Source organism: Metopolophium dirhodum, chromosome 9, assembly GCF_019925205.1.
Source record: "Metopolophium dirhodum isolate CAU chromosome 9, ASM1992520v1, whole genome shotgun sequence".
Classification (NCBI taxonomy): domain Eukaryota; kingdom Metazoa; phylum Arthropoda; class Insecta; order Hemiptera; family Aphididae; genus Metopolophium; species Metopolophium dirhodum.
Genome location: NC_083568.1, coordinates 13833933 through 13852895, shown reverse-complemented (window position 1 = coordinate 13852895; position 18963 = coordinate 13833933).

Here is an 18963-nt window from a genome sequence, read left to right as displayed (position 1 = left end):
TTATAATAACATGACGCTATGACATCATGACGTTATGACAGGATGTTTCACCAAGAAGCATGCTCATCCCCTTTTTTCTCCAATAATGCGCAGTTATTCAAAACTGTTTCAATATCATTTAAGAACATAATGTATTAGTTTTCAAATTCTATACAGATTTTCGTCACTGGGTACTTAAGTCCACTTAGGTCCCCCTTTTTCTACTGAAAATTATTTAGGGTATTTTTTGTCGTATTAGAATTAAAATTTTAACGAGTAGTTTCTAAGTTATTTAACTTATTGTACTAATAAGGATAATATTATGTTCATGATAATGGCTTTCAAAGATATGTGGGCTATTATGGTGAGTGGAAAATTGTAGTAAATTATATTAATCTATCAACGTTGATAATTTGGGAAAGTGGTCTAAGGATAATAAATATACTATATTACATCTATTCTATATTTTTGTAAAACCATTTTTAAAGGCATTATCCTTAGTATAAACATTTAGACGACTGAGAAACTTTTTGTACGAATTTTGAATCGAGTACATCAACATTTTCAAATATATTATCCACTAAACAATTTACAGTGAAAAAGGGGAGATCTTATTTGATAAACAGAAGTTTGTATCACCACAGGACACTCCTTAATATTAATACAAAAAAATCTCAAGAATTTGAAAATACCTATGGTCTGTATGTATAAGTATATTTAAAAATTCTAAAAATCAAAATCCATTATTCAAGGAAGAAATGGGGGATGAGCATGCTCGCTGAATCATTCTGTACATAATATAAATATAATACACCTATGTCATATACTCTATAGGTATACGACCGCGCGAGAGAATGAATAAAAACGATCTACCGTTACGATCGGGTCATAGATCTACATGACTATATCATACATGTATAATGTATATTGTATAAGTAAGACCAACACAAGTCATATTGGTAATACCTCCGCAAGTGTATTATTGCGAAGATACACACACCTACATCGTCCATATATGTATCGTATATATACATAGGTATACCTATATGTGGGAAACCAGTTGTGGATAATTTAAATTTTAGTGACGTCTCGACAAATTAGTGAAATAAATATAATACGCGTTTTACATAATTATTTCAACGAGTCCATTTTTACACGTGATTAATAATTTATCCAGTTGTATTATAATTTATAATAGAACGGCTATTTGCATTAAAAAATAAATATTTAATCGAATTACAACCATAATTACGATGTGTACTTATACCTATTATATTACCTGTACGAATACACATTAATCAAACAGCTATAATTGTGTTTGACGTGTTTATACGTCATGTACACGGTGCACCTAAGAGTAATACTTTGTCCTGCGTACTAGGTACCTATAGGTACTCAATAATGGAAAAATTATTAAAGCGTCGACGGCAAAATCGTATTAGTTTTGATTGAAAAATAAAATATTAGAAAATCATCATAACGTCGTACGTTTTAAAACGATTTGACTCCTCGACATAAGAGCGAAGCATTATTATACGTCATATACGGACGGAAGTTTAAAGCTGTTATTACTTATTACCTACTTATTGGTAGTTATTATTGGGATGTGTTCACTGTAAAGGTTATCGTTTATAATGACTGTACATACACAATAAAGTAATAATCCGATTAACTGAAAAGCGAAAGCCTGGCAGTGAGCTAATAACGGGAAAGCCTTTCAAGAACTTAGAAAATGAAACACATAATGGCCATTGCTATATCTATTGTAAAGTTTTAAATCGTGCGCATGTATTCTACTGACTGATTTATTTCAGCTTTGAAATTAAAACTTAATCGAAAGATTAGTAATAATTTTAATATACCTATAATACATTATAGGTACAACCTGTAGCATTAAATATTATGTATTATTTATGCACCATAGGACATATACATATAAACCTATACTAGCTTAAATTCGATTATGTTTTTGGAGTGTGGAATTATATTTTTATTGTACTACAAATGTGTTGTGTGTGGATGTGAGTAAATGATTAATCCTAAACATTTAATACTGAAAAAATATTATATTGTTTAATTGTTTTTCTCTTCATAAAGGTGATTTTACCATAAGATGCAATAACAGACAACAGTTCAGGCCCGTATACAGGGGGGGGGGGGTAGGGGTTCAATAACAGTGTGCAAGTTATTAATTCAATTCGTGAGAATAGTGAGGAAGAATTCCACAAATTATTTTTAGATGTCGAAAACGTATTAAGCTTAGTAGATGTAACGGTTAAAACGCTTAAAATTGATCCTGGATACGTGCTTGTAACAGTTTATTATATTATACATTTGTATGCGTATCCCGGTATCCGTTCATAATAATATAATATAAATACGTTGGAAAATATGTGTTCGGATAAGTAGTTCCATTTCGTCGATGCCATTATGGCATCGACGAAATGACGAAAGTGCAAGTTAGGGATATAAAGACAAGGTAAATATTATAAAAGCAATATAAATACGAAAAAAATAATATAATAAGAGTATTGTTATAAATCGAATAAAATAATGTTTGATTACAATGAAATACTATTCATATTATAATTTTAGGTTTATCATAGCCTTATTATTATTAATATTATTATTATTGTTATCAGATTTCCAAGTGTTTGCTTTTAAAATTATAATGAGATTTTCCGTGACGCGCGTGCGGTGACTGGAAAATACTATCTCGACGGAGCGTTGCGACCTCACAGCATTTTCTATCGAAATACTTATAGCGATTATGTTTTCTTCGTTTTGAAAATGCGTGCCTCCCGGCCACCCGCAAAGTACGTGTCATGTCTGTATATACGTAAGACACACACACACATATATATTATACGCTATACTGATGTAGCGTCGACAGACGTGCATGTGTTTGACAGGAAGTTCTAAGGGGGAAGCGCAAAGAAGAGGAAATAAGCGCAGGTAACTAACGTTTAAACATATTTTCGTGTAGAAAAAAAAATTCCACGTTGTTGAATAAAATTAAAATTTTTATTCCTCTGATAATTTGTGTATGACAACAAAAATACAAAATAAATCTATTTAGCACGATAGTCGCTCACAAATATCTGTTGTAAAACGTAAATAAAAAATAAAACATTTATCAGGTACCTGTGTATATTGTTGCAACAATACAAATACAACTCTTTGGTATGACTGCAAGAAAGTAAAGTTCACTGAAGAGTGGTAATAGATTATCGTATTGTTATGTTTTTATAAAAAAATTAAAAGTTTAAAACAAAACGAGAATTGAACTCAACAACAAAGTTTTTTTTTTGTTTTCCAAAGATATCATTGAACTTTCTTAGACTATTATGATATCCTTGTGTTTAAATAAAAATATTATTATAAACAATGGTATTTATAATAAAAATAAAAATAATCTGACAAAAGTTAGTCATATAATAGGTAGCCAAACGATTTAAAATTAAATAAGTTCGCTTGTGTAAAAACATTAACATTTCGTTACAAACACTTATAATTTATTAAAAATGTGTATAAAAGAGAGAAAAACAATATAAATAGGTAATTGTAGAATTTCATATACCTCTAAATTGATTTCAAAAAGTTATAACATCACCACTAAAAAGATTAATATTGATATTCAAAAAGTTTCAGTTGTAGTACCCTACTAACAAGTCACATTATATATGTATATACGGTAAAAATAATATATTGTATTATCTTGTTAACATGTATGTTTTACTCTTATTCTAAAGACATTTAAAATGATGTATACTTTCTAACAATTCTGGGCAATCGACAAAATTATTTAGTAGCTTAAACAAAAAACTTAGTTTAAATTCGTACGTCTATAGGCTAAGGAATCTAATGATTGTAACTGCCTGTATGCTGGCTGCTGTCCAAATAAGTTAATCCAAATAACCGTAATCAAGTTCCGAGCAAACAAAAGAATTATATATACGGTATATTGTAATATAGTGCTTTTAGGGCATCGAAACTACAGAAATCGATTGAATTTTGATTGATAAAAATAAATTCAATAGCTATTATATAGTTAGGTAATGATATTTGATTATTTGAAGCTGCATTAGATATATAGGTAAAATGTTTAATGTTTAAAATATGTCTAATATACGTCATCTAAACAAAGACGAAAAGAGGGGTCTTGCCCATTTCAACTACAACTTTGGTACGTCATGATTTTTAAAAATAGGTTTTATCGGTTCATAACCAAACAGTTTATGTCTTAAATCTAAATCATTAATAACACTCTTCACAGCTTAATTTATATTAAAATTTAAAATTTTTAAGTATAATTTATGACTCACAAAGCGAATGTGATAAGTTTACATTTGTTAATGTTAAAATTAAAGGGCATGCCATTGTTTCTACACCAGGCAGCAAAGAGATTAATATATCATCTTGTAGTTAAATGCCGGCATAAAGCGATTTAACATTTTTTTCTTTTTTTTTTTTTAATTTTAGCGTCATCAGTGAACTAAAGAAGTTAGGAGTGTTTTAAAACTAAACCAGCATCATTAATAAAAATGGTGATAAATTATCATTTAAGAAATCCCGGTGAATACAATAAGGAACTAACACAGAATTAGAATTTTTAGTTGCTTATTTCAGGTAGGCACTGAACCAGAACAGTGTTAGATCGATTAAATCTTTTGATTTAAATTTTTTAATAAGATATTTAAAAAAATATTAGTATAGAAATCGTCGATTGTAAATTGGTAATAATAATAATCAGTTCAAGTAATGTTGACCGTAGTATTATTTTTATAAATATAGAATATATATTGCATACACGATAGTTAAAAGGTACCTGTAGTAAATACATTATATTTTAGTAATTCCAAAAACTTAAAATCCATTTTCTCTCTTAATTCGATCAATTTTTTTTTAGCTTTTTACGCGAAATCAATAAAACATATTAACTTACTATATAGTATGTTCATACGAATCGCGGACCATTTCCCCCCGATATATTTTTGATGCAGACATTTTCCCCCCATTTTTTTTTTAAAGTTTACTATTTAATAATAATTTTTTATTATTTAATATGAAATTATTTTTTTGCACATTGTCTAATATTTCCATATATTTTCATAAATATAATAAATTATAGATGTATATTTTTGATCAACTGAACTACTTGAATCAAATTCAAAAGCAATTATTAAATTGTTAAATATTCAAACTGGTACATTTTAACAAAAAAAAATAAATATGAACAAACGCTCAAAAAAAATGTGTTTAGAAATGACAAAAGAATCAGTAATCAAATGTTTTTTACAAATGTATCATTTTTATGTCGGAATTTTTAGCTATTTTTATTAATTACTAATTATATTTTATTTTATACTTATTATTTTTTTTTTTTGTTTCAAGTAGTTGAGTGGATCAAACATAATATACATTTATAATCTATTATAAAAAAATGTTTATATATTTTATATTTTATTTAAAAAAAATAATTTCATATTAAATAATAAATAATATTGTATTATTAAATTCAATATTATTAGTCAATAATAAACTTTAAAAAAATGGGTGTAAAATGTCCGCATCAAAAATATATCGGGGGTGGGGGAAATGTCCTACTAGACCGAAAACAGTTGGGGGGAAATGTCCATTTACTGTTCATGCGTATAATCCCTTTGACGTCAACTAACTACAAAGTTCAAAGCAAACGTTGAATTGTTTTTATAATTTTTAGGAAATATTTCAAACATTTAAAAAAATATAATATTATGTTACAATATGTATTTACATGATATTATATCGATAGTTATAGTATATTGATATATTATGGTTTTTAATAATTAAAAGTATAGTTGATAGTAGGAGTCATGTGAAAAACTGTTGAGACTTGAGAGAGTAAAAACTATAAACGTGTTGGTAATTGATAAACTAAGTGGTCTTGATTTCGCTTTGAGTTTAAAATAATTGAATATTTGAAAAAGAAAGCATATTATATGTACATAAAGAGGACGACCACGCACGGTATTCTTAACATAAAAATTAAAACTTTCCTAAGTATAATATTATATACCTAGTACCCTTAGTACCTACCCACATTTAAAAAAAATATTATTTTCTTAATTTTACGGCGGTAAAACAACTAGCATTTAAAACACTCGTTTTAATGTTATTTAAAACTGTGAATAAAAATTATTATCGTTATTTAAATCATTAACAAATAACAATGCTCAACCTCTCAAGTGCTCAATTATTATTATTTATAACTTAAAAAAATATGAAAAAAAAAAATTATAAAAGAAGTCTCAAAACATTTTGCCATTTATAATATAATATAATATAATATTACAGTGTAGCTATTTATAGAATTTTAGATATGGTTAATATAATATTTGATTAAAATTGCATACTAAGCACATAACAATACATCTTATGTAACAAAACATTTACAAATCATAAACTTGAAACCAAGGAGGAAACCTTAAGATATATCTGAGTGGTGATACATTAAAATGTAATATATTTTTATTATTATTTAATTAACTGAAGACTGATGTCTTATCGTCCCACTCTATTTTTCTTTTTAACTTTATCGTAATTGTAACTATATTTGGTTTCCTAAGTTTTTCTTCGTCAATCGGAATCGATCTGAGTCTGATTCTGAGATTCGGAAGTCGTTTACGATTTTACAACAGTTGTAAAACTCTGAAGTCTTTTTAGAATAGGTAACCATTGGTTACCATTGGTAACATTTGGTTACTAACCAATGACCACAAATCGTGGAATTTAAAACTGTTTGTATAAAAATATCAATGTCGTTGTCCTTCAGCAACTATATTATAATATTATAGTTTTAACTTTTGAGCAATAAGTACAATTATTTATAGTTTTATTCTTAACGAATGTAAAATAGCTTTAGTATATTACAGCTGTACGCAGAAAATTGTTCGTACAAGATTGGCTTGAAAATATCTTAAAAAATACATCGAATGTCATAATTGAATGGAAAAAATGATCGTCTACCAATAGTGGTAATATTAATACGTTAACATCTCTATAGTAATATAATATAATATACGTGCGAAAATACAAGTCCATAACACTTTTCATGATCAAATGTATACTAGTCGCAATCGTTATTGATTTTCTGCACAATTAAAAACACTTTAAAGTCTTTCCAAAAGTTGATATCAAACACTTGTAGTATGTATTTTTAAATGTATATTAAGTACATAACTATATAAGCCCCTAAAAATGTTTATCTTAATTATGCCTACACGGTTTGTCTTCACCGATTTTTTTTATAAATCTTAGGTTGGGTGAGATTAAAATTAGATTGTTGTAAATAGAATCATCACAGTTGTTCTTCCAAGTGTAATGCACTGGTTTAGCTACTCGTGTAAAAAGGATGTTTCTAAGTTTAATTTGTGTAATGTAAACATTTAGAATTCGTTTTTTTTCGAGGTTTGGAATTCATTTGCACTTTGCAGTACCTAAAGAAAAGTAAAACATCATCTTAGCTTGAAAAACAAACGTATATAGTTGTATAACAATTTCTATAAAATCGGAGAAATACATTAAAAGTATATTTTTAAAATGATTGTAGTTTCGTATATAATCAAATTGTTTTATTATATAAATTCCTTATACTATTTAGGAATTTGTATTGTTTCATTTTTGCTTGGTCAAATTACATTTTAATTGCGTTTACAAAATAAAAGTATGAATTGTGTCTGAAACGATTGGTAAATTATTATACTAACGTGTATCCTCATGGTTATCTTCATAAAATTTAATTAAAACCTATTTCCATCATATAACAGCTTTAACAATATATGTATAGCATTATAAACTATATTATGGATATTAAGGTATTTAATATAACCTATTCTTTATAATTATAACAGCCTAGACTTGATGTGAAAGTATTACGTCTTTCACTTTTTGTTTAAGCTTTTAAAAAGTCTTCTTAAGGGCAAATGTAAATTATTATGCTGTGTATTTTACCAAGTGCTACTATTAAATTAAAGTATTTCGAAACAATTTAATTCATCAATAAATATTTATCCAAAGAAAATCTTAGTAATTTTAACAATCACTATTGTATTATTATTTATTATTGTTATTATTATTATTATTAGAAACCAAAGGTTAGAAAATGTTGTCAGTTATTTTTTTTATTATTATTCATTATGTAGTTTATAATTATTTTATTATTTTAATTTGTAATAATCAGATGGTACACAGGATTATTTTTTATTGTATATACCTAATGTGCTCATTATAGTATTTCAGTAATTACTCTACAGAATTTTTGGAAATGAAATGCTGTAATAACAAAAAAAACATATTAGAAATATTTTAAATTATTATACATTTGTATATACAGTTTAAATTAAATTTTTTGAGATATTTATTAAATACTTTTCAGTATGGCAGCTGACAGGTATTGAATGTAGTTTATTGATTTTAAAGTAAGAATATTTATTATGGGTACAATTGTATGTATAAAATGCGAAAAATTACGATATTAATAAATTCTTTGGTATTACTGTAATTCAATTTCGATTGATTTTTAAACAAATCATGTTTACATTGTAATTTAGGGACATTTTAAATAACCACAAATAATTTGAGGAATGATGTTTTTATGATATTTTATTTTGTGAAAACCTGAGTGGTATAGCCGCCAATGTACCCACTATTACCTGCTATTCTTCACCTGACGACTGACATAAATATACGAGCATAGGTATATTATGTGAAACGTAAACAAATCATTTTTCAAAAACCATTATAAGCACATTTAAATTAGTGAAATCCACTAATAGCAAGACAGGTATTAGTGCGTTAGAGATCAATTACGTGTATGTATGAAGCATGCAAAACGATTATTCAACGAAAATAGGTAATAATTGTTTTTTAGTCGACCGACATAATAATTTGTTTAGTATTTACGCGCGGTCGCCTTACAATCAATAATAATCACGACCGTACGGAATTATGTTTTATATTGTATTACGTTAATAATTTACAGCATGAAGACATATATACACTCTCTATATTATCTGATTTGGAATTATTTTCATTTAAACATTTTATTTTTTCGTCCAACGCACATCATACCACACGACACAATATCTCCCTACTCTCTTGTTTATTTCTTTTAAATTAAAATATATTCACACCAGTATTTATACGATGTGGCCGCCGACTATTAACCGTTCGCGCGTGTGAATTTTAGGCGAGTTGCACCTATATACCTACCAAGGTTTTACCGTTTTTCTTCACTATTTTGACGCTTGATCGTATTTCGCCCCACGTGCTACGTGCACCAGTGCCGCCCGATGACAGCTATCATTATATTGTCGTCAATTGAATCGTAAACTATAATATACCATACATTATACTACGCATTATAACTTAATGTGTGTGTGTGTGTGTGTATTTAGCAACTTACACGGGAGGATATTACTTTCTTCAGCATCCATAACACAATTACGGTGGTTATAATATATCATTCACGTGCCGAAACAGAATAGAAAATCGAAATCCGAAACCAGTTATTTTTTATACACATATTATTAGATACATCTTCGGCTCGTGTGTGTGTGCGTGTGTTTGTGTGTGTGCGCGCGCGCACACGCGTGTGTAGACACGTATCGCATTCCAACCCACTGACACACTTCGAGGTGACTATCTGCGGCAATGAAACGAAGGAAAAAAAAGGTCTGTGACTCCACCCGGGGCGGTACCGGCGGAAACGGCTCCAAAGCCGCTCCGTCGCGTCTATCGCGGCATCGCTCGCGCGCGCGCGTATAGGTTATGGGTATCTGATATAGAAACGATTCGCTTTTTTCCGCACGCTGACTCATGTGCACCGCCGCCGCGCCGCTGCGTCCAGAAAAAAAGTGAAATCCACCGCGCACCGCTGGAACGCCAAAAACCCTCGAGGCTTTTCGGAGCCATAAAAATTCCCGCATAACATTAACGGTCCCGCGTATATAATAATAATATATTATAATAATAATGACGACGGCGGCGGCGGCGGACTGCAGCCGTGCGAGTCTGGACCGAACGATTTCCCGTTTATAGGCCGAATAATAGCAATAATAATGTAATATTATAATCGGTCGTGGAATATTCGGCGCCCGACGAGTTTTATCGATCGGATGTGCAGCAGGCCACGGCGACGATGGCCGGCGGTGGTGATGGTCGACCGCTGCAATAAGTTTATACCGCCGCGCCGTTGGTCGCAAGTTCAAAACAAGACATACTACATCTATATACTAGCCATGTGTTATTATCTCGTCGTTATTGTGCTATTCACCTACTGCAGACACGTATATAGAAAACATCATTATCATTCAAAAGTCTCAGATTTACCATATGCATAATACGTATATAATAATATGATCGCTAATCGTTTAAATTATATTTTGGTTTAAAAACACATTTGACCCTCTGATATTAACAACAAACGGATGACCAAAAAAAAAAATAAAGTAGCAGGTACCAAAATATATATTCACCGTTAATTCGATTATAACGAGCGCATTACAAATTTGCAGTGTAATTTCACTGCATTAATTGCATCTAAATCACAGCTAGCATGTCTGCATACCGGTGTTGGTACGCACACAGTGGGGGGGGGGGGGGGGGTTAAGGGGTCATGAAATGTCTCCCTTCTCTAAAATGTATTTCTACTAAATGCATACCTCTCCTCTATAGCATTGGTAGTATGTAATTTTGGGATTATTATTATTATTATTAACATAGCCCTCTCAGAAAAAAAATCCTGTGTGCGCTATTGCTGAAGTATGGAAATATAGTACCTATATCTACCCATATTGGGTATGTAGTAGGACCTGAGGTTTAATATAATAGATATAAACATTAGGTAGGTACTGTGACGTATTTTGCGTATAAGTATAGTGAATAATAATTTATACATGAAATATTACAATTCATCTTTTAAACACGAATTAATATAAATAATATGATTATTGTTGACATTTGGTTGTTACCTATGCAGCACCTGCACGAATAATAATATTGTTATCTATCTATAATTATTAATTACTGTACGCCTAGTATTGATTTGTAATACTAGACGACTCCGTAAAAAAAACGTCTACTGCCTTTAAATATTATATTGTGCAAGATAATTAGTAACTTTTGACCTCAATATAGGTTACCTAAGGTAACCTTTAGATTAAAAAAGGAGGGCATGCCTAAAAATTAGGAAGACTTAAATGAATATTATAAACTCACTGTTGCAACTATTCTATATTATTGATACACTATAGGTCAGGGGCATTCTTCGAGTATGCTCGTCTCATTATTTCCTTCAATCATGGATTTACTTAATTTATAACTTGACATTTTTTAGTATAGATACTTGATGACCATATATTTAATTATTTAGATTATTTTCAAATTAAAATTATACCTGTTTTTACTATACCCATATTTATTAGAAATAGGTAGGTGATTTTTTTTTGAATGTTGATGAATGATTCAAAAATTAAGATAGTTAATATTAACTTATTGACATTTTATAATTCGTAAAATGTTTCTGATAGTTTAATAAATATTATAACCAACATAACAACTATTTTATTTTTTACGTAAAAGCATTATTAAGCCATTAGAAGGTCTATAATTTTGAATCTCGATTAACTCTATAAAACAATTCGAAGTAATTACAAATATTGTCCTTGAGTTAAAGTATTTAAAAATTTCTAAAAATTCAAATTTAAATAAATTCCTTATTAAAAGAAAAAAATAGGGTGAGATTGCTTTGTGAATTACTGTGTACTTACGTATATATATGTATAAGTTATTATAATAAACACAGTTATGTAAATAATATTTTAACACAAAAGTACAAACAGGATACGGAGACTATATAATAGGTACCTATATGTGTGAATACGCTTTGTTTCACCTCACTCACCTCAATGCCATACGATGGAGAAGTGGTGTATTATTATTTTAAATTTAAAAGCAATAATAAATCATTGCATTCGGAAAAAATGCTCTACCAAGCGGAACTTTGTGAAAGATATAATGTTTTGTTTTAAAATTTAAGGTACTAAAATAATTATATAAGTATGATATAATGTATCGCTGTTGTCTGTATATACTGTAATAAGTAATCTGAACTGATCGAAAATAATATTGAGTTTAAAACAATATTATGATTAGTTTTTTCAATTATATATAGGTAGGACAGGTAGGTACTTGAAAGTTGAAGAAGTATTGAAAATAGTTCTTGTTGCTTTGAATCTCCACCAACAGTGCACATATATTTCAAACAAAGTTTGGTATAAGAGGTATAAGTTTGGTGATAGTTTATGACATTTTCTAGTTGGTAGATATCGAAAAAAATGTGAAGTATTAACAAATATAATATATTTTTAAACAAAAAACAATTTAATACATTTAAACAAAAATTGATTAATTTTTATGTTTTGGTTGGTAGTTTAGGTTTTAAGTAATAATAATGTTAATTAATACATTTCACATTATATTCATTATAAATTATAATAGGTATATATAGGTTCAATGGTTTTGAAAACCATTAAGTAGGTAGGAGGTACACCTACACGTAATTTTAGGACACATAGTTATTAATTTATATTATTCGGTCTAAACTTATATGTGATTTTTTTTCTTATTGTACCTAAAGACATTCGTAGAGAAAACATATTTTTTATATAAATAAAATAGTATTATAGGTACCAATATTATATGTGCCACAGACGCCCACAATTAATATCCATACATCTACTGCAGGGTTATCGGTTATATATATATAAATTTATGTTACTATTATATTATATTATTGTAACGATACGCAGAATTCATAAATCATAATAATTATCGGTGTTGGCGTAGGGATGAAAATATACAAGGAACAGTCAAGTGCGTCGAACGAGACTTTAATAATAAACATGTCGAAGGGAGTGGTGAAACCACTTGTTTGGTTTATATTGTAATATTGTAATAATGCAAAGGAAAAAACCGCATGAACCTTCGTCTAAGGTTCTTCACTCAAGTACTTAGACCGCGACTCGTTGAAGGATAATATACGGCAGCTTTGTGTGCAGCGGTATAGTAATTTTGAGTCATAACTAGAGAATTTCATAAAATTTCGATTAACTCTCTCCGACCGACGTCAATCAACAGATGCAACACGGGGGTCTTTGCGCTGTAGACAACAGACGCATATATTATATTATTTTCTAGAAATAGGCCTCTTGAGCGTGTACGCAGTACGACTAACGATATTAAAAAACTAAATAAACGATTTTAATTTCCCAGAGTTCCCCTTTTATGTTATGCCTCTTAAACATTTTATGTGCTCCGCAACAAATCTATTTTCTTTTCGACGTGCACGTATACGAATGTCGACTGTTCAGACGACGACAAAGAATACAAAACTAAATCGGCAACAGAACGAAAACGCCATTACGGCACATGTGGTGATGATGGTTAATGGTAAAGATAAAAAAAAAATAGCACAATAAAATGTTACATTGTCATAATAATATTCTACACTTACCGTTAAATTTGATTTCTAGCTTTTCGAGACCGACTTCGGGTTCAGCTCGCCGTGCGTAGTCGTTTAAATTGTTCCATTGAATCGATAATATATACGCTATAGCAATTATTATTATTGTACGCGCGGCACTCTGCTGACCGTCCACCGCCCACGATTTAATATTATACTTTTTTTACGAACATTGAAAATCAAATTCGATATCGCGTCTTGGTGCAAAATCTCCGTAATGTGATACACACACAGCAGGCACAAGTGGTACCTATGTATAAGCATTTTGATGACGTAGGTATATTATAATCATATACTCAATTCATAAATTCTTTCTCTCGAGCTATAATCTCGAATCTTGATGAATGCTGTTTGAAATCAGTTAGGCGTTTCACAGATAAATTTAAAGACCTTTAAAAATCGTGTATTGTATCCACTGTCTGATGACACACTATACAGCCCTTCAGGACCTTAATTACCTGGTATATAGTCTTATAGGTAATCATTATAAGTACACACATGTCCCTTAATGGAGCATAGAAATACCATGCCATTGACGGTAATTTGTTTAAACCAATAATTATCAATCCAACAAAAGTGCAATTTTTTTCGGTTTCACGTCAAATGTAGCCATCAGCGTTTCATTTGATAGTCTTAACGTCATGAAAATGTGAAGAGAATAAAAAAATGATTTTTAGGTTGCTTTAAAACTCCTCCCTCCATATATATATATATATATATATACACCTGTAATGTATAAATCGTGACTACGTCACTGATGTTTCCCATAAATTATTCAAACCAAACAAATCATTTTGTGGACACCATAATGGGTGTAATATATTATTAGAAAATATTAAAAACGCATTACGCTGTAAGTCATAATTGCCAATTGCCAAGTACATTTCTAGAATAAAAAATGGATACGCATTAAATTAGATTCAGACATGTTTTCGATCACATTTTAAAACACGCATGCAATACCAATATAGTGTTTAGAGGTAGGTACTTATTGTATTTATTACATTTCTTTATTTGCACTAGGAACGAAATCACTTTTATTTCGATTATACTACTGTGATAATATGATAATTTTATCGCAGGCCATTTCAAAAGAGGGTGCATTTTTATTTATAAAAACATTTCTACGCTTGTCGTAAATTCTTTCGGAGAAAAGTATACATTTTTGCGAAGAAAAAACTTTTCATCACTTCGTCAGACCAAAAAGTATTTTTCACGAAATTAGTTTGAAAAAAACTAACCAACAATGGGTATCACACTTTTGGTTACTTATGTTACGTTCAATAAATACACATAACACTATATTTTTTTTTCATTGTAGTTTTTTCAGGTAATATTATACAACTTGCCTTGGTCTTTCAATTTCTGATCTAAAGTAAGGAAAGATTATTTAGTTAACTATAGTTTTTTTTCGGACTTTTGAAATATAATAAGTTTGTTATTTTTGTAGTTCGCGACTGTAATAAGCTGTGGAATTTAGATTACATTGCTATTTACCCATCCATATTAATATATTATTATAAAACGTTGCATGTATTATGTTACATTTAATTTAAAATTATATGTATATTTTTATGGTCATTATAAGATATTATACTAGTCCAATTAAAGTAAAGTTAAGATTGTAATTAATAATGTAAATACAAATTGAGTTTTTATAATATTATTGTAATATTATGTAAATTTGATTACGTTGTACAAAATTAATTAAATTGCCAGTTTGGATTTTTGTAACTAAAAAATAACTGCTAATAAAATCTTGTTATATACATTGATGTTTTATTGTATGCGATAATAATAGTTTTGCTCCATTTAAAACAACAGTCTACCCAATGTTAAAAGAATGTCCACTTATTTTTTAATAGCTTATACGAGTTATCTTTTATGGTCATTTTGACACAAAACGTTTATAACGTACTTTAATCCCCAGTTTTTTTTTATGGAAACAGAAATTTGGTTTATGAAGATGGAACGTCACGAAAAAACGAATTATATCGAACGTTGAACACACAACGATATAATAAGTATCCGGTATTTATAATAATAACAACATAATTTTACAATATTATAACATCATTATTTTTTTATCATAATTATTATTAGTAGGTATTGATCTAATCCTGGGAAAATATTTTTCAAATAAAATAATACTATTATATAATGACCGTGGCATTTCCTCAGTTAACACATCATCACCATAATATATCATAATACACACATAACATGTATTATTATTGTATGTTAGGTAGCTGTTTAATGATGAGAATTTTTATACCACACACACAATCTCATTAGGAAATGAATTATTTTATTTGGCACCGGAACCTTAACGCTGTTTACTGTCTTTAGTGTTTCGTCATTTTTGACTACACGGCAATCATAACACTAAACATCTTTATGACGCATAATATAAAGACCGAACGTCTGATTATAAGAACCCCCTCCGCAGTATATACGCGGAATCGTCAAATCATCCCCAGACGATTAAATGTACGTTATATTATTATATGTTGTTTGTTTTACCGTCCGAACGCAAATTGGATTGTTTGTACTTACACATCGCGAACTATAAGTACGAGTGTGCTAAAGTGGACTTTTATTGCGTACAGACGATATATACATGTGTGGCACGCTAAGCGCATAGGTATATTATAGTGTATAATATACGTCTTACGCAATGGATCCTCCTAAATTTTAAACTTATTAGACCGTTGTGGCTTTTCGGGTGGAAAATTGAACACCATTGGCAATCCGCCGACGCCGCATTATCGTTATCATTAATAATTCTTTAATAATCGCAATATTAAATAAAACCTTGATTAGGATACGCATATATATATATATATAGAGAGAGAACGCGCACCTTTATATTCATGCGTTCATATTACAACGAGCGATGTTTCAACAATGATGATGTTATAGATATAAAAGTATTTAATATATTCACGTTTTGTGTTCATTATACAATCGTCAACAATGGCTGAATGGTATTGCAGCGTGTTGAATAATGAAATAATAGAGAATGGATTATACATTCCAAAAACATTGATATTTTTACATTTTTTAAATTTTGTTCAATAACGTATTTTAAAATAAATAACTACTATCAATATTTTTTTATTAAGGCAGTACGACGTAGATATAAACCATAATATCATGTCGTATATTTTAGACGCTTCAAAGGGTATGGTTGAGAAGAAAAAGGAGAACCGTTATAATTATTTATATACCTACCATGATAGTATAAAAGTACTCAAATTGTTAAAGTATTAACATATTAGTATTTTACATTATGATACAATATAAATATATAATATTATATTATTCATAATAATCATACATTATAATATAATAAATAAGCAATTTATAAATAGAAAATATACGGATGAAAAATATTTTAGGTACCTAAGGATAAATGTATTAAATATTAGAAAAAATTACACTTTTTATTTGTCTACAACATGTTATGTTTTGCCATTAACTTTAACACGAAAGATTATACGCTGTTAACTCAAAGTAAGTACCTAGAAAATGCTTTGTGGGACAATAAATGTGTGCATTACACCAAGTACGTGATGTTTGGAAAATACATTTTGAAAACTTTCTTTTGTAGTGAAATGCACTAACATCAATCGACAGCCATATACCTACATAATAATTATACAAATGTAACTCATTTATAGTTGCACACCAGTATATTATATTTTATGAGTTTTTTTGAATCGATTAAATGTTCTTATATACTCAAGATCTTAAAATATCTTTTTTTTTTCGTGGTATCGAGAACCGGAGGAGGAACCGCGTTAGCATTACTTCTCCTCCGGGTTACTTCTAAAATATCTACCTACTAACTTACTTTAATACTAAAATAATAAATATATTTTTATTTACATACAAACATAATAGTTAAATTAATGAAAAACTCCACACTACAATGATATTATATATACTATAACAGTATAACAACCCCACTAATATGTCTGTTTTTGACACTTTTTTAAAAACATTTAACCATTTAAAGTTGTTCTAAAATAATATAAACTAATTTAATGAAACAACTTCATAAAATATTATTTTATATTTTAAGCTTAATAGAATAATATAATATTCATATTTTATTTTGGTTTAGTATCTACTTAAATCGATTTAATACTACGATCTATTTGATTAAAACTTTATAAATTTATAAGGTAAAAAATGATTTTAAATGCAATAACAGCGATGATTATAATATATTTCGTATAATATATAGGTACATTTATATAATGTGATCTGCAGTAAAGTATATTGTAGTATACAAGTATGTATTTAAAACTGAAACATTTTTAAATTTGTTAAGTAATAATAATACTTAATGACAGGGCCGTTTTTGAACATTTTGCGTCCCGGGGCAACATATTTCCCCTCTCCTCCGCCCAAAAACTTATTTCTTAAAATGTAAAGTATAAGTACTATTTTGTGACATAAATGCGGCTTATATTTTTTTTTTGGAAACTTATTTTAATGAGTTAAGAACAATGATACAATCTTGATTTTATTAATATTAATAATCTAGAATCTAGAGTTATCTAAAGTTATAAATGTATCTAGAATCTAGATACATTTATATCTTTCTCCTAGATTGGAGATTTAAAAATAAAGTAATAATTTCTTCAAAATCTGCTTTACTTTTAGGTACTTGTTATTTCTGATTCAATTGTCGCAATAATGCTCCAATGCAAAACATCTTTCTAGGTTCATTGTTGAACTTAAATATTTTTCGTGATTATTAATATTATTTTCCGACTAATTGATGAAAACAATATATATTTTTGAGCTGTAATAATTCCTTTTAACAGAAAGTTATAATAATAATTAAAATATAAAATAATATATATTCATTTATTTTTCGAGACAATATAATACCCAATTAAAAATTATGTGATTATACATTTTTCGCCCACTACATGGACTAACAAAATCGCCTGCCCGGGAACAGGGTACGCTTCCCCCCCTAAATACGTGCCTGCTTAATGATAAAGATGATGGGCTTTACGTTATTACTATATAATAAAATCGATCAATTGGAATATAATAATTTCATAATTGTGAACGAACTATTTTACACACAATGTAGAACATAAAAATTAATAATAATAATAATAAAGGCGTGCGAATGATTTAATGGAGTTAAAAGTATTTGTATTGTGTTTTCTTTTGTGTGTTAAAAAGAATCTTAACGTGGCGTGGCCGAGCTAATGTAGGTATAGAACATTGCTAGAAGGGCTAAAGACGATGGCGTATAGACCTATTTAGCAGGCATATGCAATTATATTTTAAGGAGGAGATGGACTCAGATCATAACGCATGCAAGCAGTACAATATATTTTATTATAATAAATAATAATCATCGTCAATTGCATCATTTTTTTTTTTAAATC